Raw genomic sequence first — 20,723 nt, forward strand, 5'->3', positions numbered from 1 at the left:
TGGTGCTTCATGGATGGTGTGGCCACTGTGGGCTGAAGAACCTGTTTTCATGCTCTATGACCCTATGACTCTATAATATAAAAAAATACTGTCAGATGTAATCTTTGGCAGGTACCCAAAGTTCTTTACTTAACAAACTATAAGATTTTTTCCTTGGGATCTAACTTAGCTTGTGTGGATCCCCCAGTATTAACCTTGTCAAGGAAGTGAGTGCTGCCTGCATTCTTAAAAAAGCTGGTGTGCAACATGGTCTTATCCTTGTGAACTTGCAAACCCTACCTTCCTGTGTCTTTTTTTTGCGCACATCATTTAATATCCTTTCATATCTTATTTTGAACTTTAAAGCAACCAGAAATGTATTTTGAAATCTCAATGGAGGATGGTTCCAGACTATAAACTTTTTAATGTCAAAATTAACACTCTGTGAATTATCTGAAAACCAAATGGGCTGCTCCAGCTGACTATCAGAGGCAAGTCCTAAAACTTAAGACGGTAAATCCCTTGTAAATCCAGGTAAGATTCTCTTTCTCAGTGGGGGAATATTCTAATAAAGCAAAAAGCATATTCTCAACTCTGGGGAGAAACAAAGACATTACAGTTTACACATTATAAATAAACAGTATTTTATATATATTTCCGGTGATTCACACAACACATCAGGGACTATACTTCAAAAGCATTGTATTAGCTGTTAATTGCATTGCTGTGCCCTAAACTCATAAATTCTGTTTTATAATTGCGAACTCCTTCCTTCTTTACCAGTAAGTCAATTCCTTTCACTTCTGTATCACTTAAATATCAGGAACAAAAATCAAATTATGTTAAAGTAGGCAAGTAAATTGGACTTTTTTCCAAGAAAAGTTGAATTTGTAACCAGATGCAGATGAAATTAGTTTTATGGATGTTTAAAATTGTTTAAAATTAAAAGTATGTCTAAAATAAATGTGCCAAATTAATTGTTTGGTTCTTGTCTAGTCTGCAAATCTATCGCTAATAGGTAAGATGATGACCCAGATTTTCCTCTGCGCAGTGAAGGAATAGCTTTTACTATTCACTTCATGTTCAGCGACTCAAAGACTTTCCATGGGTTTGTCAACAGAAACTTCTGGTTTTGATCCAAAGTGGCATCCTCAGCAGGCAATCTGTGAAACCAACAATGATGTTACACAAAAAAAACTGAATGCTCCCCATAGAGCCATGCAGACTGTAAAGCAGGAAGCAAAGGGCAAGAATCATTGTACAGGCAGCAAAATAAATGAGGGGATGTACATATGGGATTAAGGGAAAGATGTAAATGCCAAAAACCAAAAAAAATATTTTCTAAAATTCTGCATCATTAATTTGCTTCTCACTGAATAACACTTCATCCTCTTAAATTTAACTTTTTAGACTGTTAAGCAGTAATTAACACATTACATTGAAAACTTGGTTACTCCTAATTACACATGATCCAACATTTTCACCTACATTTAGGATAATGAGCAATTTTTATCCCAAGTTCATTCCATCTCTGTGTGGATTCTTGAGAAGTCTACAAAGAGCACTCAGTGGTGGGTCAGGGTATTGCAGAGACCAATATTCAGGGATCTCCATCTTATCATGCATTTGCAAGTGGCAGAAATTACAGCTTTACTCTGTCAAAATAACCAGTATTTCCTTTATTAGTACAGCAAAATCCAGGTAATAAATCAGTCATCATTAGGACATTACCACATTTGGGTATCCCATGCCAATAGATCTTAAACCTAAGCAAGTTATTTTTCATTGAACTACGAACATATATCTTGCACTTCCATTCCTAAATGGAGAACCTGTGACTGAAAACAAAATAAAGTTTGTGGTCTGAATTCAAATTCAACTTCCATTGAGAATAATGACCCCAGGAGACATAAACTTGGTTAATGCTTTATACTGGGTAACAATATCCTATAATGTTTATGAGGAATATCAACAGGAATAGATTTTAAAAACTTTTTTAAAATACATGTGTAATTTGCTTTAATGTTCAGTGTTTTACCAAATAAAATTGTTAGGCAGCTAATAGCTGACAGCAAATGTTACATTTTTTAATTAACCCATCTTGGGGTTTTCCAATTTTCTAGGTGAATGATGTGAGGGAATCGGGGAAATTCTTCTGTAAAGGGAAATCTTCTGCACTTAAATGGTTGACACTAAAATCTATTTAAAAAGCAAGGAAGCTAGAAAAGTTCAGTCTGAAGATGAAACATATTTGAGACTGATATCCAGAGCTAGTCTGCTACTTCACAATGGCTCCCATTACTTCAGGTGGTCCATGTAACCATGGTCAGGAAAAAAATCTTCCCAAGAATCGAAAGGTTCAGTGTGATGATCAAACTATATATAGAAAATAAAAATATGATATATATTCATTAAGACTCTATTGGAACATAACATCATGATTGAAGAGATGAAATCCTACACAAAACAAAACAAGACATCTATGTTGTGAGGAGAGCAGCACTTGGAAGTCTCATGGCACCATACTTCTGAGGGCTGTGCAGTTGAATTTAAATGAAAAGTCAAATGTAAATTAAAATTGAGGACTAATTACTTGGAATATGAATGCTGCAATCTTCCTTCAGGGTTATCTATGAGTCTGCAGCACCAATGAAAGGAAGGAGCTCTCACATGTCTGGAGACATCCAATGACATGTAATAAACACCTGGATGTCACTTCTGTGGCTTTTGTCTATGCACACATGAGCTGCAGATATGAGCAAAAGCAGGTCCTTGCAATGCAGTTCCAGGTTGTGGATATCACTTTGAATCACTCTTTCTTGGGTCCTCAGGCTCGTGACTCCCACTTTAAGATTAGATTTTTTTATTAGTCACATGTACATCGAAACACACAGTGAAATGCATCTTTGCATAGAATGTTCTGGAGGCAGCCCGCAAGTGTTGCCACGCCTCTGGTGCCAACATAGCATTCCCACAACTTCCTAACCCGTACATCTTTGGAATATGGGAGGAAACCAGAACACCTGGAGGAAACCCACACAGTCACAGGGAGAACGTACAAACTCCTTACAGACAATGGCCAGAATTGAACCTGGGTTGCTGGCACTGTAATAACGTTATGCTAACTGCTACGCTATACTACTGTGCCTACCCAAGGTCAAGACTTCCACTTGCTCAAGATTATTACCTAGATCATAGACCCAGATCTGTCTCCATTACCTAGCCCTCTGACTACCAACCTAGTGACCCAACCTTTCTCCAATCACCAATCTGCTGACCTGATGCCTGACTACACATCTGCCAGTCACCCTCCATGACAACCCACTTGCTGATTCCCCATTAACAATCCACTAACCAGCACCCAACAACCAATCTGTCAAAGCCCACCCTCACAGTATTGACATCTTCTAACATCCCCATCAACCAACAGTTGTCCCATTCAAAATTGACTTTGTCTTCATTTAACACCCACTATGTTATATTATTGCTGTTTAAATTGATGATGGAACTTTAAATGATAAATCCAGTCACTGGAAACTTCACTAACATAACCTCCAGAAAGAAAGAAGACATCTACTGGCACCACACTATCATTGTAATAATGATTTTGCATATTAATAATTGTGGGGTTTTATATTGTTAATTATGTGGCTACTGTTGTTACATTCATTATAACATACATCTTAGTGATGAAAAGTACTAACATATGTTTAACTACATAACATTATTAGAGACTGATGTACAAGAGCATAAAACATTTCTGCTCAGCTTTATGTTTAATCATTTTGTGGCACCATAGAATGTCATAGTGCTGAATTAAAGTTGAATTTGGTAGAATTATTTAACTTATCTCAGCTTCCATAGCTCTGCAGTTTCTATCTTTGAAAAGTTACTCCTGGATCTGCTTCAACCACCTTCTCAGGCAACATCTTTCAGATCTGTCAGCTCACTATATAAATGAATGTTTCTCCACAACAGCTTTTTGCCAGACACATTAAACATTTGTCTGTGGTTACCAACTAGAAACATTTCCTTCGTATTTACTCTTCGTAATTCTGAACATTGTCTCTTAACATTTTGTACTCAAAGGAGAATGACTAGAGGTTCTTCATTCTCCCCGCATAGCATACTTTTCATCTGTGGCATCATTCTAGTAATTCTCTTATATGTGCTCTAAAGCCTCAGCACTCTTCTTAAAGTTTTAAAGAACATAACATACAATGAGATTTGATCTGGAAATCACTGTCTAATAGCATTGTGGAAGGAGATTCAGTCGTAATATTCAGAGTGAAAGTGGAGAACTAACTGAAAGGGCATTGAAAATGTATAGAAATGCATAGAAGCAGACCAAATTAATTGATAGCTCTACTGAAGAGGTAATGATTTCATATGCTGTAAATTTTTAACATACATGCAAAATGGTAAATACTGTTAGATGAGAGTATGGTAGATGGTTTAAACACAGTAATTCAAACACAAGTTGGTTAGGCTAAAGGAATTGTAATGGATATGATTTAATAGAAGTAGACTTAATAATTTAATAGATAGAAAATAATCAAAGGTGCTGGCACATGCATCCAGTTGAACTATTGTGCGTCAATGAAAGGTTACTGTGACTCCCAGCTATTCACTTGAAAGAGTCATAGCCCTATTGTCTTGATTTTCTGTATTTTTAAAGTTGAAAATATTTTAAGCATGTCCATCATGTCAGTTCCAGGAAGGAAGTATATTGTAACTAAATTACTTGGATTGGTTGACACCTATCAACTTTTTAAATTTTATTTATGGTGGCATTAATCTTCCTCAGCTGAATTATGACCTTAAAATTCCTTCCTTGGTGCCAAATGTATTCCTGTAGAGATTAAGAACTTGGTCATTTTATGTTACATCGCTTTTGCTTCTTCAGAAGTCAATGAGAAACAGTCCAGCTTTTCTTTTTTTTAGGAAATTGAGAACTTTTGTTAAGACTCAGCAAAGGAGATCCCAGGAGATTTGTTCAAATTCAACATTCACTGACTTGTCAGCTAGTTTATGCTTACATTCAAGATGAAGAAGATGATTACAGCAACTTTCAGTGCCATAGGCATTTGTACTAATAGATTTGCATTTTTGCTTAGGCTCTTTTGTGCCAGTTTCATGTGCATATGGCCTCGTGAAATATTCTCCTTTCCCTTTCTAATTACATAGGACAAAGACATGATGTATCACTGAAATGTCACCTTAGTAGAATACAAACCCTGCAGTTGACAACATAAACTGCATTCTATTGATGAAAAGTAACTATTTACTTTTTCTTTGGATAATGCTTACATATTGTGCCGTTGAAGCATTATTGAAAGAAAAAGCAAATAGTTTCATTTTTCTTCCTTTTGTTGGAGCTTTTTGCCTGACATGTACACCCAATAATTTTCCTTCAAGTAACAATGACTTGTCAATGGCTTCTAAAGAATATAGTCCACTTAATTCAAGAAGCATTATGAAAGTTGAAAGTACTTGCCAACTGACATTCAATAACATTAAATGTGTAGCTATAGGTCTTGGGTCTTGGAACCCTCATTTCATTGATCTGGATTTGAAAGTCAGTCTTTGTTACACAAGAAAAATGCAGTGTCCTTACATTCGAAGACCTTTATCAGATCACCTTTACCTTTTTTCTGTGGTGCAAAGGTCTTGATTTCTAAAATCCTCTTCACCAACTTATCCTTAGTAACATCCTTGCACTTATCATTTTTCATTGTTTATATATCTATGGAACTACATTGCAGTACATACCAGTTGTGGGTTATTTGACATTAATATCCACCCACACTGTTTTCTTTGTTGTCCATCAGGTTAATATATTCTGAAAGGTTGACACAGTTTCCACTTCAGGCAAGAGAGATACACTTGATTCTGACAGTAATGAGGTGATGGCAATGTTAGAGTCATGGTAGTACTGGTCTCACCTCATTCCTGTTTAAATCTTGCCTCCTGCCATTTAACAAGGGTTGTCCTGGTACCTGTCTGAGACAGATGGGGACTCACTTACATATACTAATATGTACAATTGCCATTGGTTATAATTTTGAAGTTCAAGTGGACACAACTGGTGAAAAAACAGCAAAGAAAATGACTTATATTGCCATGGTCAGGAATTTGTTTGGATTAAGGTTGGCTGCAACTTGTCAAACACTAGCTTAAAAAAGCAAGCAAGATAACAGAAGTGCATCTCTCTGTTCTATACCTCCCTCTTTGATGAAAATCCCAAAGGTATAGTTGCTAAATTTGCTGATGGGACAAAGGTAGATAAGAATGAAAGCTGTGAAAAGGACATAAAGAGCTCCAAAGTGATATAGATAGATTGAGTAGGCAAAGATATGGCAAATGGAGTATAATGTCAAAAATGTGAAACTGTCCATTTTGGGAGAAAAGGTAAAAAGGAAGCACTTTATTTAATGGTGGAATATTGCAGATCTCCGTAATGTAGAAGGATCAGGCGGTCTATCAGTTATATTGGGCACTGGTGAGGCCACATCTTGAGGACAATGTATCATATTGGTCTCCTAATTTAAGAAAAAACTGTAGAAGTATTGGAAGCAGTTCAGAGGTTTACTCGACTGTTACCCCAAATGAATGGGTTACATAGAGAGGAAAGGATGCACAGTTGAAGTTTGTCTCTGTTGGAGTTCAGAAGAGTGAGGAAGGACAAGATTGAAACACATAAAATCCTGAGGGGTCCCTTCAGGGTGGATGTGACGAGGATGCTTCCTCTCATGGAATAATGTAGAATTAGGGATCATTGTTAAGAATAAAGCAATGGCCATTTAAGGCTGAGATGACGCAAATCTATTTTGCTCAAAAGGTCATGAGTGTTAGGAATTCTCTTCCTCAAAGGGCAGTCAAAGCAGAGACTTAGAATATTTTAAGGCAGAATTGGATAGATACTTGATAGAAAGATGGTGAAAGATTACAAAGGGTAGTTGGGAATGTAGAGTTCAAGTCACAGTCAGATTTCCCATGCTTTTATTGAATACCAGAACAGGCTTGAGGGGGCTGAGTAGCTTACAACTGCTTTTAATTTGTGTGTTTGTATGTTCTTTGCATCCAATATGTGGAATAGCAGCATAAACCTGGATCTCCATTATCACATTAATTTATTAGTTTTCATAGACTGATCTGTCAACAAACACAATCCTTCTGCTATATTATGTTGTGTCTGTTTGCTGCATCTTTATAACGGATACTAATATATTGTGGAGGCACTATCTTATGGACTTTGTGCAGGTGGAAAATGTAGACAGAAAATCAGTAATAAATTGCATCTGATAATTATACAGACTTGGAAATCTATAAGAACTTCTATTCCCTGTGAATAGTAATTCCAGTGAGAGTACTGGCTAATCAGCTATTGAAAGTGCCATCACATTGCCCAAACTGAAAACCACAAAAGTGAACTGACTGTATTGATTCTCTTCAGTTTTTCAGTCAGTTCAAGATTTAACGAGTTTTAAGTTTAATACAAAACCAAATCCAGGATTTTCTCATTGCATCTCAAGTGGTAAAATTTTGCTTTTGCTGAGCTTAGTTAGCAAAGGAACAGAAGGCTGATGGAAATCTGATTTTGCACTGTATTAATTTTCCAATATTGAGTGCATCTGACAAGAGCCTCTCAATTATTTTAAATTACAATTGAAAATTACACATAACAATTCCAAATGTGGTCTCAGTTGCTGGTGCTCCCTATAGGAAGCACAAAATGGGAAATATCCCTAAAGAACCAACTTAAATAAACAGAAAAAATGTGTCTTAAAATTAATCACAAAAAGCTGATTAGAAAGAATATTAAATATCCTTATCACCAAATTAACAATTATTTTCTTAATGGTTATTACTGATTAATGTGGCGTACTATGAGGTGGAACTAAAAGTAGATTTTTACTTTAAGTATATAACTAATATGGTATCATCAATCACTCAGTTAATGTTAAGAACTCAAATAACAATTCAAACTGTGTCACCAAGGCCTCCACTTTTGGCGATTTTCTAATATGTCATACCAAGTCGCTTTAACAGATTATCAAAGAATGGGGTCACATTGGAATAGTTTCCCATGATTTGAAAGTATAGAGTTTAGTGATATTTTCAGATTCTCTAATAATACCAATCAGCTTATATTAATGCTGTACAAATTTTACATAAAACAAACTGTTCAAAGAAATTAATGTAACATTATGGACGATTCAAAGTCAGTGAGTGGATTTTGCTTTATTATCTTGACTGTCCACTGCCGTATTAAGGAGTAGGATTTTTAGACAAGATTTTTCTTCCATTTTGCAGATAACTTTGGATTCAGATGTAAGAGCAAGAGATTGTTCATGTTAAATTAACTACAGGATGTTCAAGTAACAATTCTTAATTAGGAACATAATGTCAGGAGGGGGCAAAAAAGTACACTGGCAGTTGCAGCAGTAATGCAGGTGATTTTAGAATATTATACACTTTCTTTCCTCATCCTTTATAATTTGGAAATAAATTTTCATGTGGAAGGGATTCTTATAGGATGGATAAACTGGAATTCTGCAATGTTGATGTCCCTTTGCATGTAAAATGCAAGCCTTCCTTTGCCTTTTACCCTCATGGCCTTGCTGAGATCTTGTACTTACTCTCTGGCAGACTGGTCTGGGTCCAATTACTGGCATTTGCACCATGCCATGCCAGAAGTTCAAAACACTGCAGTACCATCAAAAGTATACATATGATTCCAGCTGGTAGATAAAATGCAGCGGAACTGAGCTATTTAAACAGTAAAGGTTCAATGACTTCATGTCCTAAACTATATGGATGGAAATCATTTCCACTGCCTTTCCATGAATATAGACTTCTTGAGGAATAGACTCCAGGGTTATGAGTTCTTAGCATTTTCCCTCTCTTTGACATCCAGGTCTTCATTTTCGTTTGTACTACATGTGTTACCTACTGATTAACTTGCCAATTCCTCCTGAGTAGCTGCAATGTCATGAAGCAATTGAAAGAATGATAGAAGTTGTAGGTCTGGCAGGAGCAGTGACTTTGGGAATACACAGGTCAGTTTTCCCCATCCAGGCACCCACAGTGAAATGGAATTCAGGGAAGGTTGTTTAGTTATGCACAGAGTTACATTCCACCTTGAGTAAGTAGCAGCGAGTGTAAAGCTTTGAAAATAGATATAAGTTATCTATAATGGTCACCCAGTGAACATTCCACAGGCTTTTCTTTGTGCAGACTTTAGAGTTAGTTGCAGTTCCACATCAAAGGTAAAGCACAATCCTGTCTGGAAAAGCCAAGGGAAAGAAGCCAATCTTAAAGGAATGTGTACGGCATTCCGTCCTTTGCTCCCATGAAGATGAGAGCTAAAGACATTTGCATATAAAAATCAAAAAGACAGGAGGCTAAAGAGCCTGGAACATGTTGTGGCAGCCAGTGTGAGTTGGCAGTATGGTAGTGTATTCAAATAGTGTCTGCAATTTGTCTTGCACAGGTTCATTTCCCTTATAGTTCACAACTCCTCGGATAATGAAGCGGTCCATTACCGAATGCAGCAAGATCTGGACAATATCCAGGCCTGGGCTGATAGGTGGCAAGTAACATTCATGCCACACAAGTGCCAGGAAGTGACAATCTCCAACACGTGAAAATCAAGCTAGCATCCCCTGATAGTAATTGTATTACCATCACTGAATCCCCCACTATCAATATCCTGGGGTTACCACTGAACTGGAGTGGCCATTATGTACATAATGTGACTGCAAGAGCAGTTTCATGAGGCTAGGAAACCTGTGGCAAGTAACTCATCTCCTAACTCCCCAAAGTCTGTGTACTATCTACAAGGCTTAAGCCAGGAATGTGACTTGTGAATGTCACTTGCCTGAGTGAGTGCAGCTTCAACAACACTCAAGAAGCTTGACGCCATACAGGACATAGCAGCCTGCTTGATAGTTACCCCATCCACAACCACTCACCGATGTACAGTAGCAGCAGTTTGTACCATCTACAGGATGCATTGCAAGATTCCTTAGGTAAAACCTTCCAAACCCATGACCTTTACAACTAGAAGGACAAGGTTGCCCTCCAAGCCCCACCACCATCCTGACTTGGGACTTTTCTGCCGTTGCTTCACCATCACTGAGTCAAAATCCTGGAACTCCCTCTCTGACAGCCCACACCTCAAGGACTGCAGTGGTTCAAAGAGCAGCTCACCACCACCTTCCCAGGGGCAACAAGGGACGGGCAATTAAATGGAGACACAAGAGACGGCAGAAGCCGGGATATTGAGCAGAATACAAACTTCTGGAGGTGAGGTGGGCGCTGGCAAGCGACGCAGGTGGCTCTGGGTTAGGAGGGATTGGTACACAGATGGAGTCAAGTGGGGGAGGGAAGGGTGGAGATAGCGCCACAGGCTGGGAGGTGATAGTGGAAATAATAAAGAGCTGCAGATTGTGGAATCTGATAAGAAATGGAGGTGGTGAGTGGAACCAGATAAGGGAGGAGTGCTGGGCAAAAGGGAACAGTAGCCAGAAGGGAGAGGATAGGGAACTGAGTAGATAGAGTGTGCAGGTGATAGGCAGATGGAACCAAGTGGGGGAAGGGAGAGAAACTGGGAATCTGAAAACCTTCCTTCTTCCCTCTGAAGTGTCAGCTCCTTTATTCATTGCTGCGCTTGATGCAGTATCCTTCCTTTTAAGTGCTGGATAATACCTCCCTTCCTTTCATGATGGTTACTTAATATGGACTCATTTTACAGTTCCTAATCAACTCTACATTAATAACGGAGGTCCTTTGAAGAAAACGTTTATTTTGGGGGAATTGCAGAAATTACAAGTTCCAGAAGACAGCCGGTATTTAATTTGAACATTTTTTGTGATGTGACATTTTGGCTCGGAGATGAAGAAGCAATACTCAGGCAACAGGCGAGGTTCAGTCCACTTGCACACTCTCCCTTTCAGGAGAAAGTTCCAACTGAAGAAGTTCAAAAAAAAAACTTACTCTGCAAGATGAATCTAGTGATGATCAAATTGTAAGATGTGAATACCAAAATCGTTTAGTGTAATGGTAATTATTCTGGTGCCAGTAGAGCTTCCAGATGGAAAGGGAACATGTTTCTAGTTTTCTTATAGCTGCTTGTGGTATGGGGAAGGTAATTCCAATTAGGTTCAGCGATGACAAGCTGGTTGACTGGCAGCCTGTGGAGCAGTGGCTCAGGGGCTCCAGTGTGGTGGCACCAGGGATCTGAGAGAAGAGAAAAGAGAAAAACAATGACTACAGATTTTAATTGAATGGGCACTGCATAAAAAGGAGCGGCCAATCAGGGAGAAAACCTAAACGTGTCAAGCAGTAATATTTGAAGAAATACAGAAGAAGCCCAGGTCCAAATAATCAAGTGCCTACAAGTGAAATATATACTTGTTCTCTTCACCCCTGTTGTCAGCCGTGGTTTGTTTCCTAAAATAAATTTTTGACTTTTAATGCTATGACACAAATATACTTGTATGGTATATCGCTGTAACAAAATTGTACTCTATGATCAAGTTGCTCCTACGCTGTGGTTGTAAAAGGTATTAGTGAGAATGGTATGAATGGGTTTCACATTTAGATTAGAATCCTAGGTGATTCTGAACAATGTAAATGATTGTGGTATTTGTGTAACTTATATTGGTACAAAATTAAAATATACCTTCTAATCAAAGGTGGTCTCAAACAGTACCAAAAGGGCAGCGATAAAAAAAATAATTTGAGATAATTAAATATGTTTAGCATTGCTGTGCAGGGCTATTTAATAAATAGGAATTTTTTTTTAAATGGATGAAGAATTGCCATCCCTCATCCCTTCTGTCGTCTTCTTCTCTTGAAGAACAGAGAGTGAGCAAAACTTGCTTCCTGCTTCTTTGGGAGAAACCTTCAGTACAACTCACTGAGCGATAATTTTATGAATAAATTGAAGATTTGCTACCTATTGATAACATTTTTTGGACTAATTCATTAATTTCTTGTAGATAAAAATTTTATAGCAGTATTCATCCAATATTATACAACAATCTTTTAAATGCTTCTGTCTATTTTCAAATGCATGATAGGAAATGCGCTTTAAAAACAAACATGCTTCGATAAAGCAGTTCAGAACAAAGATAGCTTGTTGAATACAGAGAGAGAAAGAAAGACTGGATCTCATTTCCCCTGAGGATTGCTTGGATTTAGTTCCACTGTGAATGGAATTAACAATCCAGGAAAAAAATACAAATAATGATTGAAGCTACAAAGCAGTAGCAGCGTGTTACAGCCCTTCAGATATTCCCTTATAGTCTATGGGGTTTTTATAGAGACATCAAAGTTGATGAATTTCAAATTATGAATGACACAGAGGCAATGGGGAAAACATTGTGATGCAGAAGCTTTTCAGTTATATGCTTCTGAGTCCTTTGAATCAAGCCAAAATCTACATTCTACTTGTGCAGGGAAAAAGAGTGAGCATGCATATATTTCCATGTGGATAACCATGTGAGAAAAGGAAATATCACAGTTTTGAAGCAGATAATGGTGGAAGCATTCAGAGGTCAGGCAGTATCTGTGGATGTAGAAACAGAGTTAACGCTTCAAGTCGAAGATCCTTCATTTCCATCATTTTCTATTTTTTATTTCAGACTTCCAGCATGTATAGTGCTTTTGATTTTTGTTTTGCAACAAAGGTTTGTTTTTCTGAGATGGGGGCTGAAGCAAATAGTTAGGACAGCACAGCAAAATAAGTACCAATGCTGGAGCCAAGGAACTGGGTCTCACCAATGTTGGGAGCTAAGGCATAGTTGCGCAAGCACTAATGCCAAATTAAGTCTCCCACCAAAAAAAGTGAAATTGGTCAAAGAGATATGAAACTGTGTTTAGTTGTTTTACACTTAGAAGCAAGAGCTAAAATGGAATCTGCCAATTCCTGAATAGACCTTACTCAATTTCACACTTCTCCTGGCATGTTACTGTGCTGCATTCATAAAGGGCATCAGCCCTTAAAGTCACATTCCTCTTGGCAGTTGACCAGTAAAAACACAGTCTTTGGCTGTCATGGAGAGACAATGGCTGCAGTCAAGAGGCAGAGTGTTTGTTTCCTGTCATTCATTTGAAACTAGACAGAAGCATTTAAAACATCATTATGTAATATTGGATTAATATTGCTGTAAGATGCTTACCTACAAGAAATCAACTAATTTATCACATCAAGTTAAGACCTGTCTTGCTGAGGAAGAGATATGGGTTCTTCAGGGGACCCCTTACTGGCACATGAGTATGACATTGGCTCCTGTGGGAGGGCAGAAATGCCAACAAATCTTTGTGATATCGCGCTGTCCTTCACCAACATCGAAGTAAGTGAAATCCTTTCTTCTGAATCATGTCCGAGTGCCTGATGCAGCAATAGGCAACAAATTGGGTGACATGGAAGGATCCTTGGTTGAACAGACAGAGGATCAGCATGAACCTGACCTTCACCGAGAGAGCAGTACAGAATCAAGAGCTTGGCCAAAGGATATCTCAGTGATGAAGCTGCAAGTACATCGTTCATTGAGGAGGTTTTGGTAGGATGTTGTGTCTCTGAAAAAAATTCAAATATGGGCATCTTTGCCTTAAGATTCTGGTCATCGTGAATGGCCAAACATGGCTATAATGATCCCTCCAGTAATGGAGTGTTGTCAGCTGTGTCAGTACTGAAGAATAAATATCTCAGTAGCTAGATGCTGAAGATAGCACTCCCTGCTAGCTCAAGAACCTTCTGTGGACTTGGTAGGTCTGCAGTCTGTTCTGAAGCTGCCCATTCACCCAATGTCAGCAGAGTATTCTTTTAACCAGCAGGAAAGGAATAAACTAGTGCAATGTGCTCCAACTTCTACTGAGATTGTTCCACAATGGTTGTTGTGTGGTGTGTTCAGGTCTAATTCATGTACTAATGGATGGAAATGGCCATTATATGCATAAAGGCAACAGTAGGAGGCACCCTCCTCCAAATAATGGTCAGGCCTGCTCACATGAACCCTATATATAAGTACCTGGTCTTTTGTGACCTGCATAATTTCACTCAGAAATGTTCACTAGCGCAGATTACTAATTTAAATTTAATTTTGCATAATTAATATGCAGTCAGATCCAATTTCAAGGCTTACATGCCCAAAACAAGTTTTATCCTGTTACCCGTTCATAATATGCTCACCTAGAGGAACAGTAAGATTTCCCATATTCTATGGATAAGTGTTTATTAATTTTTCTACATAACAACATTAACTATATTTTAAAAGTAATTTGTTCAATGTGACTTTCATAATAATGGGAATACATACATTTTGGCCCCCATGATATACTGTACATCTTCTTCTGGATTTTAAGAGACTTAAAATTGATTACTCTGAAATTAAGAGTTTCAGAGTAAGTCAGCTCTATTAAGAACTCCTTCCACAATTCTGTTAACCCCCGTAATTGTGTTCAGAGTGCTAGTCTTATGTAATCAAATTTGAGAGTCATATAGTCATACAGTATGGAAATAGGCCCTTTGGTCCACTGAATATACGCTGACCATTGAGCACCCAGTTTCACCAATCCCACACTAATCCTATTTTATTCTCCCACCATTCCCATCAACTGCCCTCCCCCACCTCCCACCAAACTTTCCCAATCACCTGCACACTGGGATCAATTAACCATGACTTACTAATCAGTGTGTCCTTGGAAGGTGGGAGGAAATGGGAGCAACCAAAGGAAATCCATGTGGACGCAAGGAGAACATACAAACTCCACACAGACAGCACTGGAGGTCAGGATTGAACCCAAGTCACTGGGGCAGTGGAGTGGCAGCTTTACCACCTGCACCATTGTGCAACACTAATCCTTCAGATTTTCATGCCAAACATAATAAATATGAAAGTAAGAATTATGAAATTATCCAGATAAAAAATGAAAACCATCAAATTAATCCATCTAAATAAATATAAGAATATACAAAGAAAACTGAAGTATTTTCTGTCTAATTGGCAATGAATCAGGTAGGTTTAAAAACCCTTTCACCCACAATATTTATATTACTTCATATAACGTATATAAATAAATTCTTGAAATTCCACAGTTGAAAATAGTAAACTTTTATTAAGTTGAATAAACATTGAATTATTGGTTGCAGACTTTCCAGAGTAGCTTGTGTTCTTTACTAAAACTGTCTAAATGATGATTCCAACAGTTGTTGTTCATTGTTTCTCTGGGGACTTGATCCTGCTTCTTTTTTAAATCCAGGTTCCTCATTCTTTTTTTCACATTCTTGGAGACAAAATTTGCACAGAGCAATCTTTTTATAGCGCAGTCTTATTTACCAGACCCACATGTCCTTGTTGCAGAATTTTATACTACAACAGAATTGGGGTGATTTAACACCACTGACTGACAGTTTGATAAAATGAAGAGAGCAGTGAGTTCAATTACAGTAAACAGCTCAACATGCTGTAACCTCAATACTGATTCAAAGGACATTTCAGGGTGGTTTAAAACCTTTCAACCTAACCAACTTGTGGCATTGTCTATTTTTCAAATCGTAAGTACATCTTGAAACTGATTTACTTCTTTGCAAAGCTGGTTGCAATCGTCAAATTGAATTTTTTTTTGTTACAAGGCCAAAATAGAAGTTTTCAAATGTGGAAATCAGTCTTCAGACTCAAAGTGCTTTTCATTGATCTGTGAGAAATATTCCACAGCTATTTATATGTATAACGATGGAAGATTAGACTTCAGATTTGCATAGTAAGCAAGTAGAAAATACTCGACAGCGGGGCTACCGTTCCTTCAGTTGTAGCAATTTGAAATCTTTAATTATTTTCAGAATACAGGCCACCCCCAGGTAATGAACAGGTTCCGTTTTTACAGACATCCATAAATTGATTTTGTCCCTAACTCAGAAAAGTTACAAAAACCAGTCGATATGGTAACCACACCTCCACAGTATTGTAATGAATGGCATCAAAGGCAGATTAGACTGATAAGAAAGAACAATTACTAAAAGTGGAGAGAGAGAGGAACTTTTCAAAATAACAATTTTATGGGAGCTCATTGGTATGCAGAGGTGTCCATAGGTCAGGCATTCTTAACCCTGGGACAGCCTGAAAATGCATTTCTACAGTATGAAAGAGCATTGAATGTAAATTCATAGTTCTGACTTTTAAAGAAATGGATGCCATGTAAGTATATTCCATGGAAATTAATGCAATTTTGGAGGTGCATTATACATTGCATGCACAACACGTGATGAAAGTGAGCACCAGGACAGCAATGGCTGCCAAGCAGCTGGGTAAGTGGGCCAAGGAATGGCAAATGGAGTTTAATTCAGATAAGTGTGAGGTGTTGCATTTTCTGAAGACAAGTGAGGGGGGTAGGATTTTCACAGTGAATGGCAGTGCCCTGAGGAGTGTTGTAGAACAGGGGTACCAAGGAGTTCAAGTACATGGTTCCCTGAAAGTGGGACCACAGGTAGACAGGGCAGTGAAGAAGGCTTTTGGCACACTGGCCTTCATCAGTCAGGGCATTAAGTATAGAAGTTGGGATGTTATGTTACAACTGTACAAGTAGGTTGGTGAGACTGCATTAGGGATATTATGTTCAGTTTTGGTCACCCTGTTATAGGAAAGATGCCATTAAGCTGGAAAGAGTTCAGGGGTGATTTACAAGGATGTTGCCAGGACTTGATGGACTGAGGGAGGTTGAGCAGGTTTTTTCATTGGAGTGTAGGAGAATGAGGAGTGATCTTATAGAGAAAAAATTATGAGGGGCATAGATAGGGTGAATGCGCAGTCTTTTACCCAAGGTTGGGGAATCAAGAACTAAAGGGCATAGGTTTAAGGTGAAAGGGGAGAGATTTAATAGAAATCTGAGGGGCAACATTTTCACCCAGAGAGTGGTCAGTATTTGGAAAACACTGCCAGAGGAAGTGGTTGAGGCAGGTACATTATCAACACTTACAAGGTACTTGGACAGGTACATAGACAGGAAAGGTTTAGAGGGATATGGGTCAAACACAAGCAAATGGGACTAGCTTAGATGGGAATCTTGGTTGGCATGGACCAGTTGGGCTGAAGGGCCTGTTTCTGTGTGGTATGACTCTATGACTCCACATACCTATGAGTGGACTGTTCCTCTGTGCACTTCAGCATGGCTGTGCAAGTCAGCACTCCTTTGGTAGACATCCTGGAGTGGAAATAAGCAGGAAGCAATGGTTTGGGCAGGGGTAGGGATGGGGGGAGGGCGGGTGGGGGTGTTGGGGTCAGTATGTAAACTGATAATGATCTGTGTTATGAATGCATCAAAGAGCATAGAGTGCTCTGTTAGTTTGCTGGTGTTAAAATTGATTTAAATGGATTTAAGTTACCAGTAAATTCATTGCATAAATATTACATTACAATAAGAGAAAATAGAAAATAATTCCGAGATGACATTCCAGTAGGAGGATAAATGTAAACAATATGAATATTGTTTTCTCAACTTACATTGGTTTTGGAATCAGCTTACTGCTTTGAAATTATTGCCGCATATCGATTATTATTTGAGATGCAATAATTGCATTGTATCAGTGATTACAGAACTTATTTTAATTTTATTCTCATGAGAGGTTAAATAGTAAAATATCCCTGTCAAAAGTGATATATTTGCCTTTGAGGTGTCATAGTATTGGTTTCTTAGTTATCGTCCACAGTGGCCTAGAGAGAAAAGGGACATGTTTGTTGAAAGAGTGTGACACAGCTTATTCTAGTGTACAGAAGCCCAGAATTTAGATGTTCTGTTGTTTCAGTGCCCAAGAGAGGGGTGAAACTATTTGGTTTAAATATAAACACCTCATGGATTTTGTTGGAATATAGGTTTGTTTAAAGGGATTTTTTTTAACAGACACATTTCCATAATTCTTTCTTCTGGACTTTTTTTGTAAAGTATTCCTCAGCTTGACTTGTCTATGAGAAGCATGTGAGAGGGAAGTTAGGGAGGTAAGAGAATCTATGGACAGTGAACGATCAAGTCAAGGTTAACATGAAGAGAGCCTGTGCTGCTTCAGTTCACAGGCCAGTGTAGTGCAACTGATGCAGCTCTGATTTTCTATCTGCTGAGGAGAGATATTTAAGGTGTAACTACTGGAAGTCTGCAGTGTGTCATTGCTTCTGTTCACTTATCCATTTACTGCTTAATGAATTTGGCAGTTTATAGCCTAAGGCACACTCTAGCAATTTTATTTCACCATCTTCCAAAGTCGAGAAAGAGCCTGCAAAGAAATCTGATATAACCAGTAAACCAAAATTCTTGTAATAACTTTTACACTTCAATTTCCAGGCACACTCTAAATTAGCGAGATCTTGTCAGTCAAAGAACACTCCAGGCCAAAGGGAACAATAGATGTGGTCTGAGATGGAGGTGCCAAGAGAAATTATCTGAAGCATAAATGAGAGGGCACCGGAGCAGTACAGTGGCACTGTGAATAAAGCCACTGCCTCACAACTCCAGCAACTCAAGTTTGATCCTAATCTCTGGTGCTACCTCTGTGGAGTATGCACATTCTCCCTGTGACTGCATGGGTTTTCCCTTGGCTATAAATATATGTAGGGCCATAATTTCAACAAGAATCATTATTTTAGAAGAGATTAAGTTATGGAATTTGTGTTAATTGCTGAAAATAGAAATACAGCTTCCTTGAAATGCACAACATAATGGGTGCAAAGCTGGATCACACTTGTAATTGATGAGATGCAGATGTTTATGGTAAATATTTTGTAAATTAATCTCTGATTTTAATCAATTTTACCAAAGTATTTCAACTATTCCTTGGGTTTAAGACAAGATTATTCTTTTAAGCCATAGATGTTTACTCTCAGCACAAGTATGGCTTTACAAGCCCCATTGAAGGCAAAAGAACATAATGAACCTTACAGCAGTATAATTATTAAAAACACGCATTTAATTTTTCATAATTTGGGAATGACATCAATCATCCTGAATATCATGAAAAATGATTTGACAATTACCGTGACACTTACATGTCCTCAACCTCAAAATGATACCAGAGAAAAATGTGACTCGAATTTTTCTATCATCATTTGGATTGTGATTACTGCACTACTTTGACAATGTATCACTAAGAGTTAAAGATTGGGATATACTGAGCTTTTATGAATAAAGAACGGTATATTGGATTTATGAACGGCACGTTATGCTTTCATTCATCATAGTCAATATGTGCCAGTAATTTGCCAACAAAATTAAAATAATTACAGGGATACTAATCAGGTGATCAAGATTTCAGGCATAATTATGTGTTCTTCCTTTACAGTGAGGAGAGCAATTAGAGGTCAGATCAGGTAAATTTCAGAAGCATGCCTTTTGGTAGCAGGCAAGACCTGGATTTAATGAGTGGTAGTGGGGTTGCCTCATGCCAGAGTAATCTTACAGAGGTGTGCCTCAACAAGTGTCAGGTTCATTATTTCCATTTGGAGATCTTTTATCCTTTCACCAATATGCTGAGCATATTATTGAATCAATAAGCCTCAGTGCTGAAAATGGCACAAGACTGCTGAATTTATAATGCCTATGTGTTACATGAAGGTTGAAATGTCACTAGCATTTATCTAGCATTTATCCAGTCTCTATTTAAACAGCAGAACTGGAGAGGTTCCCAAGGGTGAACAGAACATGAATTATTGGTCTGAAATATCTGCTAAACAGCCATGTGGAGCTGCCAACTTTCAGCTTCGTAACTTTGGGATCTGACTGAGTGTGGCCTGAGGAACAAAATGCAGAACTTCCACACAGCTGGATGGCTGCTGTCAAAGTCTACTGCAGTCCAGCAGCAGAACACCAAATGCTGGGCTGGGAAAGCTGCCAGCTTAACTTGCAGTAAGTTAGATCTGGCACAGGTTCAGTGACTGCACTCATTTCAATGAAGAGGGTGGCTGCAAGGGCAAAGGAAAAGTCAAAGGTAATATGTATTTGTGTGATTTAATTGAGTTGGTTTAAATGCAGATAATTGTTTTGTGTTTTCTTTCTTTAAATATCATTAAATTATTTTTTGAAGATTTTTTCATTTTTACTTGCTCTAGTATAGTAATATATTTAGTCCCTGAATGTTTGTGACTGTCACAGATGTCTGAGCTATTTGAGAGCTTTGACAGCTGGCTCAGTCTGGGAGTATGGCTTACATGGTTATCAAGACATTTTTGTGGGATTTACCATCAGAAGGACTGGTGCTGCTCAGGCCGTGCTGTTCAAATCAGAAACAGCTTCTCAGTGGAAGTTCCCACTGGGAGACCTACTCTAGCTAAGAATGAAGTAGGTGACCAACAACCATGTGCAGTGAACAGCTTTGCAAAAATCTCAGGCCAGTAAGCTGCATGTTTAATCTGCACCCATTGGCAGTTGGCATTAAACAGGCAGTGAGAGGAGACAAATCTTTCAGAATGAGAGAGATTTCCAAGCAATTTGAAGCTGGCACATAATTATAACCACATTTAGGAGAAAGATAAAGAGCATGGCAGCAAATTATAGCCCAGTTAACCTAGCATCAGTTATAACTGCACTCCTTGAGTCCACTATAGCAGATGAACTGCGGCGAACATTTTGAAAGTCACAATGTAAGAGCAAGTCAGCAAGAATTTGTATGTGTTACTTGGAGTTTTACTGATTTTAATACTGTGAAGGGAATCAATGTATAAGTAAAAGCGTTGTTGTAGATGCCATAGTTA

This window comes from Pristis pectinata, chromosome 4 (assembly GCF_009764475.1).
Source record: "Pristis pectinata isolate sPriPec2 chromosome 4, sPriPec2.1.pri, whole genome shotgun sequence".
Taxonomy (NCBI): Eukaryota; Metazoa; Chordata; class Chondrichthyes; order Rhinopristiformes; family Pristidae; genus Pristis; species Pristis pectinata.